The following is a 10776-nucleotide window of genomic DNA, read 5'->3' as shown; positions in this document are numbered from 1 at the left end:
AGAGAGAGAGAGAGAGAGAGAGAGAGAGAGAGAGAGAGAGAGAGAGAACAAATGATAACCTTGGAAAATGTTTGTTTTTCTCTTGCTATTACCTGTACTGTGTGTTAGAGCCTGCAGCATGTAGAATAGAAGCATTGTATAACAATGTAGGCCTTTGAAATGTCTGTCCCAGTTGCAGCTGTGAGAAAGCTAGCCCCATCTATAAAATGAATGCTTCAATCATGTATACATCTGGGCTCCTCTTAAGAAGAGTAGAGTCTTTCTGGAAAAAGCATGGCCAGAAGAAACATGACCCACTGGACCAGAAAAATGCTCTTCACATTTTACTGAAGTCTTGGAAATAGGGTCCGGAATCCAGGAGGTCATGAAGGGCAAGAAAGTATAAAGGTTCAGCTCAATCTCAGGTGAATTATAGAAGCCCAAAGAAATAGAACTGCTGCTGGCAAGGTGCTTTGTGAGAAAAGGGAATTTCCATTTTTCATAACTTTACACATTGATATAGAAAATGCTTTGGGCTCATCCATTGTGTTACAATGGCAAGCTTTTTGGTGTCTTTCATCCCATGAGATGCACACCTGTTGGTCCTTTTGAGATAATAAAAATTAGACCCAATGTGAGGCACACCATCAGAATTAAGCTAACTCATATAGGAAGAAATTCTTAGAAAAGGTGTGACAAATACTTCAACACCACATAATTAAAATTTGTTCTTGGTAAGGAGGCAACAATGGGACTTAGACACCTATAAAACTTAACTTGGTAACCTAAATTTAGATATCAGGTAATAAGTAAAAATTACATTTATTGTTCATTCATGTGAGTACTGTGAATGTATTTCCATTAATATGTAAATATTTAGGCATTCACTTAGAACTGCCATTCTTCTGAAGACAGGGAGAGATGAATTCTATCACTGATAAAGTACGAAAAACTATTAGTGGGATATAGTTTCTATTGGTATTTTAATCAACTAGAAAAGTACATTAACATGCTTAGGAATATCTAAAATTGTTATAGAAAAATCTGATTGGTTAGTTCTGGGAAACATCCTATGATTGTGTACTTACAGTAAGTACCTAGGTAAGGAATAGTAGTGTTGGTCCACAAATCACACATTTACTGGGAAGGAATAGAAACACCACTGTCCTTCTAAGATAGCATCATAACATGAAGAAATTTGTAGACCAAAAAGAAATAATATGTAAATATAAATACATAAAACCACTAGCTTCAAAGAAAAGTTATCTTTGTGAGCATGAATTAAGAAATATTGTCATTGATTAATATAGCAAATTTAAAGATAATTTTATTTTTTAACTAACAGTAGAAGCTAACACTACTAGGATTTTTCTCTTTAAATTAAAAAGTAAAAGCACCAACTTGCAAACTGGTATAATCCAGTCTTCATGAAATATTAAGTTATTTAAAACACTATTACTGGTGATTTCTGTTTGTTAGTAAACTCTCTGGACCTTAGCATGTGTTCTTTCTCTTAACTCCTCATCGCTGCAAGATACAAACCTAGAATCTTTTTTCAAAACTGGAACCAAGTAAAACTTCAGTGATGGAGCTGATGTCATCTTCAGTCTATTTCTCCAACTGTTTATATACGGCTTCACTACAATTCTGTAGACTCTTCAGACAAGGCCCCAAACCAGCCACAGTCTTCACCACAATATCACAAGAAGAGTCTCTCTAGGCCACATACTAAAAGTCTTCTCTGAAACCTCCTGAGCTTGGGTCCCACAGTTCAAAATAGCCTCAGGAACACTATCTTCTATATGCCTGCCAGTATGGCCCATTAAGCTCCACTTAAAGTATGCCACTGCTTTACAAAGACCCCAAATCCACCTTTGTCCAAACAAATCAAGCCTATTACAGTAATACTATGTTCTCTGGTACTAACTTCTGTCTTAGGTTTTCACTGCTGTGAAGAGATATCTATACCAAGGTAACTGTTATAAAAGGAAACATTTCATTTGCCCTGGCTTATAGTCTCAGAGGTTCAGTATGTTATCATCATCATGATAGAATGCTTGGCAGCATCCATGCAGATGTGGTGATCTACAAGGAACTAAAGGTAGCCAGAAGATACTAATTCTTCCACACTTGATGGAACTTATACATAGTATTTTCAAAGCCCACCCCACAGTGTGTTACTTCCTCCAACAAGGCCACACCACCTCAGAGTTTCACCTCCCATGAGTCAAGCATATTTAAACCATAACATAGGCTTTTTATTGACAGGTGATGATTTGACACAGTACATAAGGAATTTTGTGTATGAATACAAAACCTCAACTTGTATACATTTAAGTAAAAAGCTATGTATTGTCCTATGTCTTTGGGAAATGAAAGGAGCCTACTTAGAGTAACAGTGGTATATACTGCTGTCAGTAATGCTACCAGGAACACTCTACATTCAATGATCTCACTTTCTTTTAGCTATTGACTTCTCTCTCTCTCTCTCTCTCTCTCTCTCTCTCTCTCTCTCTCTCTCTCTCTCTCTCTTTCTCTTTCTCTCTCTCTCTCTCATTCTTTCTTGTGTGTGTGTGTGTTTATTTTTCTCCAAACAGCAGGAATTAGGACCTCTTCAGGGCATAAGAATAAATTTCTAATGTTCAACATCTTTAGCCATCAGGGAAATGCAAATCAAAAAGCCTGAAGGATTTAATCTTACAACAGTCAGAATGGCTAAGACCAAAAACATAAATAAAAGACAATGCAAGCAGAAGATGTGGAGCAAGTGGAACATTCCTCCATTGCTGGTAGTAGTGTAAACAATCAATATGAAATCAATATGACAATTTCTCAGAAAAATGGAAATAGATCTAACTCAAAACCCAGCTGTGCCACTCTCCCAGGCCTATACCCAAGGGTTACAACATACTATCACCAGGACGCTTGCTCAATTATGTTCATAGCAGCTTTATTTGTAGTGGACAGAAACTGAAAACAGCCTAGATGTTCTTCAACCAAAGAGTAAGTAATAATGTGGTAAATCTACACAATGAGGTACTAACCAACTGTTAAAAAATAGTATCTTGAGATTTGCAGGGGAATGCATGAAAATAGAAAAAAAATCATCCTGCATGAGGTACACGAGACCTAGAAGGCCAATGTATATGCTTATTTATAAGTGAATACTAGCTATAAAGAAATTGATAATCATGCTATACTACACAAACACTGGGAGGCTAGGTAAGAAGAAAGTCTCAAGGGGTAGATGGTCATGACAACTGTGGAGTTTTACTTTTCCTTTTTATTTTTGAAGAAACACATAAATGCTCTAAGAAAATATTTTCATTCAGATCCCAAGTGGAATATGGTGCTTCTTTGGACTGTCCATAGCAGCTCACTATGATTTGCCTCATGCTCCAGCAGAGGTATAATTTGGCCAGCTGCTGGTAATATTTGAAATTGTATGGTTTAGAATTCTGGGGACTTTTCATGGGGTAAATAAATGATAGGACCCCAGAAGTGCGGGGGAGGCGTTGTTGTTGCTTTTTTGGTTCTTTGTTGGTTGTTGCTGCTTGGGCCCTTTGAGATAGGGTGGGTCCTCTCTTTCCTTTTTATCTCTCATCTAGAATTTGGAGATTTAATGGATAAAAGAAAAGGAGTGGAGAAGGGTAGACAATGGAAAATTTGATTTCCAATGTCATAGAGAATACAGCAGGGAAAAAAGATATGATTTTTTTTTCTAAAAATACACTCCCCCCTCCCCAAAAAATAAAAAAATATTGCAGTTGTATCTCCTGGAATATCACTCCCTTTACTCCCAGAAGGAATGTTTTGTTCTTTCTATGTTATGTTTCATAAAAGGTTGGGAGAATGGCTGAGCAACTGGAAAACCTGCAGGTGGAAGTAGAGTGACCTGAGAACCAAATAATGACTGAACTGTTGGGAAAGGGGGTTTATTCTGATCTTGCTATTTTCTGATAGGGTTTCAGAGTTCCATATGAAACTGGAAGAATTGCAGATAGAAGTCCTGGAGAGGTCAGGAGCAATGGAAGAGGGAAAATAAAATGCTCAGCTTCTATGACTGAGCAAGACAGCAGGAGTTTTCCCAAAGAGGAAAGGGAGAAAGAACCTGTGGAAGAGGGCAGTCGGGTCAGAGAAAACCAGAAAGGCTGAGAGAACGGGCTGGTAAAACAGAGAAAGGTTTAATCTCGAGCCATGGTGAGCCAGGTTATGAGATGACCACCATCAGCTTTCCCAGTAGTCATATAGCATATGCCTGCTAATTGTGAGGTACAAGAGTATGGTGAGATAGAATGTTGTTTTGTAGACATGATAGATCTAAGGCAATTTAAAGGTTATGATTTCATATGGGATGCACTTGCCTTATCTGCAACAAATTCTAAATAACTAGTATACTCAAAGTGCAATTATTCCCAATACTGGAAATGATTGATAATAATTCTATTAGGAGTTTGTCCAAATTATCATGGTTAACAGAGTAGAAGGAAAAAACTGAATAATGAACAGTGAAATTGAGCAAAGAGAATAAATACAGTAAAAAATCAGTTTCTTGGTAAAAAAAACCAATTCTCTGGATACAAGATGATGACTCTATTACAGAACAATGTCACTTAGGGGCTTTAAGATCTTGGGAAAAAGTTGGGGAATTCAGAAAAAAAAACACAACTCACTTGAGGACAACATAGGAAAGAGAGGCTAATTAAGAGAAATGAGAGTGAAAAAGGAGGTGTCGTGTGGGTGTATGGCAGTTGTGTTGGACCCGTTTTATAGATACAGTTAGGAGAGATAACAAACTAGACACAGGTGATGATATAAAGAGCCAGAGAATGAGGAGAAAATGGAAGATTAAAACATATTGTCAGTTACTATGAGGCCAAGCAGAGAAATTCAGTCAGAAGCTGAGTGAAGCTTGATTGAGTCAGTAGTCATCTAGGAAGATTAGATTGTATAGAGGTTAGAAGCTTCCAAGTCTAGACTGAAGGATAGTTAGAACAGAGAAAGAAATTCTCTGGGCTCAGCCTAACCCATGTATTCTTACAGCTTATATATGATTCTCATCTAATCAATCAGTTATCTGAGGAAATAAAATGTAACATTTGCATTTATAATATTAGAATATAATTTTGTTTTAAACCCACTTGTGGGATATGGGTCTGCTTCAAACTGTCTGCAGCAGTTGACTATGATTTGTCCCATGCTGTAGTAGAGGTGTGATTTTTGCTTCTTGCAGATAGTTTCTAAAATTGTATGAGATTTGGAATTGTGAGGACTTTTTAGGGGGTATACAAATTCTACATCCCCAAGAGGCAGAGTGAGTTGTTATTGGTGTGTTGGTGTTGGTGGTGGATTGTTGGTTGGTTGAAGATTGGTATTCATCACTATTTCTTAAGGAGTGGTGTCCAAAGAAGAAAGAAGTAGAAATTAGATATCCTGACAGCAAAGATAAAAACTTGCCCCAAGGAACTCAATGCCTTGGGTCCCTTTCCAATCCCTGGCATTATTTGGGTGACTTCCTTCCTTTTTTTCTCTATCTTGTTTTCTCTCTTCTCATGTTAGGATCTTAGAGGGTAGAAGAAAATGGCAGAGAAGGGTGAAAGAAAGAAGAACTCACCAAACTAGCAAAAGGAAAGCTATAGTTTACACATGTATCTCCTTGGGAAGTGGAAATAAAACATACATTGAAGGTAGACTGGTGGCCTGTGTGAATGGAATCTACAAGGGTAATCCTTGCTAAGACTCCTAATAATGGGCCATATGGAGTCTAACCTGGTTATCTTCTATAACCAGGCAAGGCTTCCACTGGAGGGATGGGTACACCAAGCCAGCGACAAAACTATTGATCTACAATTTATCCTGTTTGCAAGTTTTGCTGTGGTAAAAGTAGTGCAGAAATTGTGGGAGTGGCCAACCAATGACTCATCCAGCTTGAGACCTATGCCACAAGAGAAAGGTGACTACTAAAAGATTCTAGAGGGCCAAGAACCAGAAATTGGATAGCCCAGAGACCTAGGATAGAACCAAACATGACTGCAATCAATCAATAAATCAATCGATCAATCATTCAATCAATCAAACAATCAGAGAGAAAAGAAAAGAAAAATTTAATGAAATGATTCCTAATGATACTCTGCTATAAACTGAAGCCTATCATAATCATCATCAGAGAAGCTTCATCCAACAACTAATGAAAAAGCAGATGCAGAGACCCATAGCCAGTCATTAGACAGAGCTCTGGGAATCCTGCATAAGAGAAGTAGGAAGCAATGTAATAGCCAGAGGGGAGAATGATGCCATAAAAAAAATCACATAGACATAAGGTCTCACAGAGACAGAACAGGCAATCAAGAAGCTTGTATGGGTCTGATTTACGCCATCTGCATATATGTTATGGTTATGTGACTTGGTCTTTTGTGAGATTCTTAACCATAGCATTATGGCTATTTCTGACTCTTTTGGTACTCTTTTTCATACTAGGTTGCTTCATCTAGCCTTAATATTAGGAAAGGTACCTGGTATTGTTGCAGCTTGATATGCCATATTTGGTTGGAGGCCTGGCATTTTCTGAAGGAAAATGGAGAAGGAAGAGTGGATCCAGAGAAGTGGGCAGGTAGTAGGGATGACTGGGAGGAGAGGATGGAGGGAAAATGGCAGTCAGAGTGTAATACTAGGGAAGAATTTTTTAAAAAAATTAAATTTTCTGTTTTCTGTTGTGATCTAAGTACAGGGACAAACTGAGAACACCCATTTCTATGTGTATAGATAGAGTTAAAAATAGAGAAAAAATAGACCTTCTGTAAGTCACACTTGTGTTGGGACAGCTAGCAGTCAGATTATAACAGACATCATGGTTGCTTAGCAAGAATCTCCAGGAAAAGAGAGGGCAGAAATAGCTTGGGTTCTATAAAGACACAAAACATAAAATATTAATGACATCCTTGGATAATTTGCCTTCCCATATTTACAGATACAGGTTGTGGTTGTGTGTGTGTGTGTGTGTGTGTGTTTGTGTGAGTGTGTGCATGTGATTGTATGTGTGTATACAATTATATTCACATACATGGGTGGGATGGTGGAAATTAATCTGATAAGAACCTATTTTACCTTAAATTTATTTAATTTACTGTGTGTTTTCTTTGTCTTTTTTGTTTGCATTGATTTGGGGTTTTTGTTCTTTTGAAACAAGGTCTCCCTGTATACCCTTATATGTCCTAGAACTCACTGTGGAGTCTAGGTTGTACTCACACACAGAGATCTGCCTGCTTCTGCTTCCAAAGTATTGGCATTAAAGATATGTGCTATCAACCTTGGTAACAACTACTTTCTTATACTATATTGTCTTGCTCTTTCTTAATTAAACCTATTCCTTTCATGAGAATGTTTATGCAACTACCAATCAGACACCACCATACTTAGAATATAATCCATTTGAATCTCATAATTCAAATGGATTTATAACCAAATTATTATTATTATTATTATTACTATTAATCCCATAGATTACATCCCTGACCACAGTTTCTTTTCCCTCCAATCCTTCTAGCTCCACATACTTTTGTCTCTCTCCCAGATCCACTCCTCCTGTGTTTCCCTTCAGAAAAGGGCAGGCCTCCTAGGAATATCAACCAAACACAGCATAAAAAGTTATAACATAAGGAGTCACAAGCATCCATATCAAGGCTTTTCTATCCACCGACCTTGTATTTTAAGTACCTGTATCCTTTGTTTTAGTTCGATTCTTCAAGTGAACTTCATATGTAGAATCGTTATGTTCAGATTTGAAGCAAGTGAAGCCATAGCTCACATCACGAAGCAGCTCACAGGGGCAACCCTTGCCATCACCTTGTCTCACAGCACCTAGCAGTCTTACCTTACTCTCTTAATCTCATTTCTTTTTGTTCATTCTTTTATGTTAAACTGTAACCATGAAAAAACAATGGAATCTACTTCACAAATTATTTGTGTAATTTTTTCTCACTCTTTACTCAATCCATTCAAAGTTATATAGTCTGTAGAATTCAAGTTCACTTAAGAATTTAAGATCCTGCCAGGAAGTGGTGGTGCATGCTTTCAATCCCAGCACTTGGGAAGCAGAGGCAGGTGGATTTCTGAGTTTGAGGCCAGCCTGGTCTACAGAGTGAGTGCCAGGACAGCCAGGGCTATACAGAGAAACCTTGTCTCAAAAAACAAAAAAAAATTTAAGGTCCTAAGGCTTTAGAAGGGTACTCCTTTGTGAATAGTCATAAAGGTCCATTGCTTCTCTGCCAGCACCAATAGGAAACGCAAAACTGAAAAACAGCATTATTTCTACGAAATTTTCCAAGTAGTTTGAAAGACTTCAAAAGAGAGTAAAAATGAGCTGTCCATCGATCTTCAAGATGTGGTAAAGTGCATACCTTTTCCTGGCATTATACCAGATGTACATACACATTATATTATAAGATTTATTCAGTTTCACTTTATATTTTATCTGCATACATGTCAGTGTAACACATGTGTCCAAGGCCAGAAGATGACATTCAACAGCCTGGAAATGTAGTCACCCTTGTGAATTTCCATGTGAGTGCTGACAATCACACTGCATATTCTAGAAGAACATCTCATGTCTTAACCACAGAGCCATCTCTCTAGCCCCTTTACTTCGTTCTTTTTCGTTTTATACCACTAATGATTACATAAGATTTAATATGTTATAGTGACTGTAACATGACCATAAGGAGAACATGTATAATAGCATAAGTGTAGGCAAAATTAACTAGAATGTTGTTCTAATGTCCTTAGTGAATAAAAGTTTTTAAAACACATTTTAAAACACTGTGATAAGAGGAATTCTAGAATCCTTATTGCAATGTCAAAAAAGTACAAGTAACTAATTTGTCTTATGAAACAATCACACAAAGTCAAATTAAGTGGAAGGGAAAAATAAAGTAAAATGTTGAAAATTTAGGAAAAAGTGGAAAGTTATATTTTTTGCTGAATTATGAAATGATGCCAGCCTTTGTAGTAACTAACTTACCACATGCTTGTTACTATATCAGCATTATTCTTTGGTGACTAAGTGTTCAAGCATATGAGCCAATAGGGGACCTTTCATATTCAAATGGTAATAGTTTTTGCTTTGTTTTGTTTTGTTTTGTTTTCTGACAGAAAGTGCTAGGACTAGTATTAACTTCATTTTATAGATGAGGATGCTTTTGAATGTTGATTTTTCTCTGTTCACCACCTAAGCACTGGGATTAGTGATATGTGGTACCACATCCAAGTAAGATTAAATTAAAGTACAGCATGTTGAAGATTACTATGAACAGAGCTGTGTAGGACAAGTTGAAAAAGGATAACAGTGAATTTCATAGTGATAGAAATAGTGTAACATCCTCATAGCAGTGGTTTTGTAGCATAATCCTTGTCAAAATTCTCAGAATCCTTAACACTTTGGGTAATAAAAAGGTCACACTTTGCTGTATGTGAATTATACTTAAATAGAATTGACTTTATTATTATTATTATCATTACTATTATTATTATTATTATTATTATTATTGCTATTATTATTATAGCATTGGGCTTGTGATTTTAAGATAGCTTTTAACTTCACCCTTTTGACACTATTACACACAGTTAAAAATTTGATAAAGTACTTAATGAATTTTTTAAGTGCCAAATAAATTTTAAGGGAAATTATTAGCAATCATGTTGGTATTCATTCAGTGGTATTTTCAATTAAGTTATTTATTGAAGAGATAATCATATACTGCCCTAAAGTTTTAGACATATTAGAAGGAACAATATACATCTATTTATGTACCTGTGTGAGAGTGTTTACATGTTCTTGCTGGTTTGTTGTGGTAGACTCTGGGAATCTGGGCATTGATAAGTTCTACAACATGGGTGACTTTATGCAAATAAGAATTATTCAAAACCATCTTTTGCAATTGCTCTTAACATTCAGATCATTTTCCCAATTAGACAAGAAAAGTGTTTGACAAACTGTTTGGGTTTCATCAAATTTGCAATGTTTGAAGAACAGATCAAGATGTTTGACGAAAATAAGCAGCAGCTGTATTCACCCTTCCCTGTCGCACAGAGTTATTTGGGAGTCGTTCATAAATCCTTATTGCTCACTAACTCACTGAACAGATGGCTTTTGGAGGCCATGTTGATGGCCAAGAAATCATCTCATTATTATCATGAAAAGCATCTTCCACTCATCATCTAGATGAATGGTACAGTGGTATTTCTAGTCCCAAAAGGTGCTAATTAAAATGGAAAGACTGTTATTTATTTTTTTATGATGGAATCTTGATGAGAATCGGAGAAACAAGCATACTCTAAGATTTCCAATCCTTCCCGTTAGGATACTTGATTTTAATCTCTAATTTTAAATTCTTAATCTGCAACTAGACATGTTGGCCCCCATCTGTCATGCGACCTTCCAAACATCCATCATCAACTATATCACAGATGCTAGGGGAAGAGTCGGAGAGGAACAAGTTCTTATTGAGTGCAAGATAATTTATATGCATTATTGCATCCTTTTTACATAAAGATGGAAAATCATTGGCAACAGTGAATATATACAAGCTTTAAGATAAATTCCTAACTAATTTAAAACTACTTTGAATATTTGTTTTGCTGTAAAAATAACTAAGGAAATCTGGCTTAATGGAAGAAAGTGGACTTTGAAGACTCTAATTGACCTGGATTCAATTCCTTGTTCTGTTTTCACCAATAATTTGATAGTGGAAAAATATCTTACCTGTATTTGTGTGTGTTTGTATATATATATATATATATATA

This window comes from Mastomys coucha, unplaced genomic scaffold (genome assembly GCF_008632895.1).
Source record: "Mastomys coucha isolate ucsf_1 unplaced genomic scaffold, UCSF_Mcou_1 pScaffold22, whole genome shotgun sequence".
Lineage (NCBI taxonomy): Eukaryota > Metazoa > Chordata > Mammalia > Rodentia > Muridae > Mastomys > Mastomys coucha.
The sequence above is the reverse complement of the archived record's forward strand: the minus strand, read 5'-3'. Positions refer to the sequence as shown.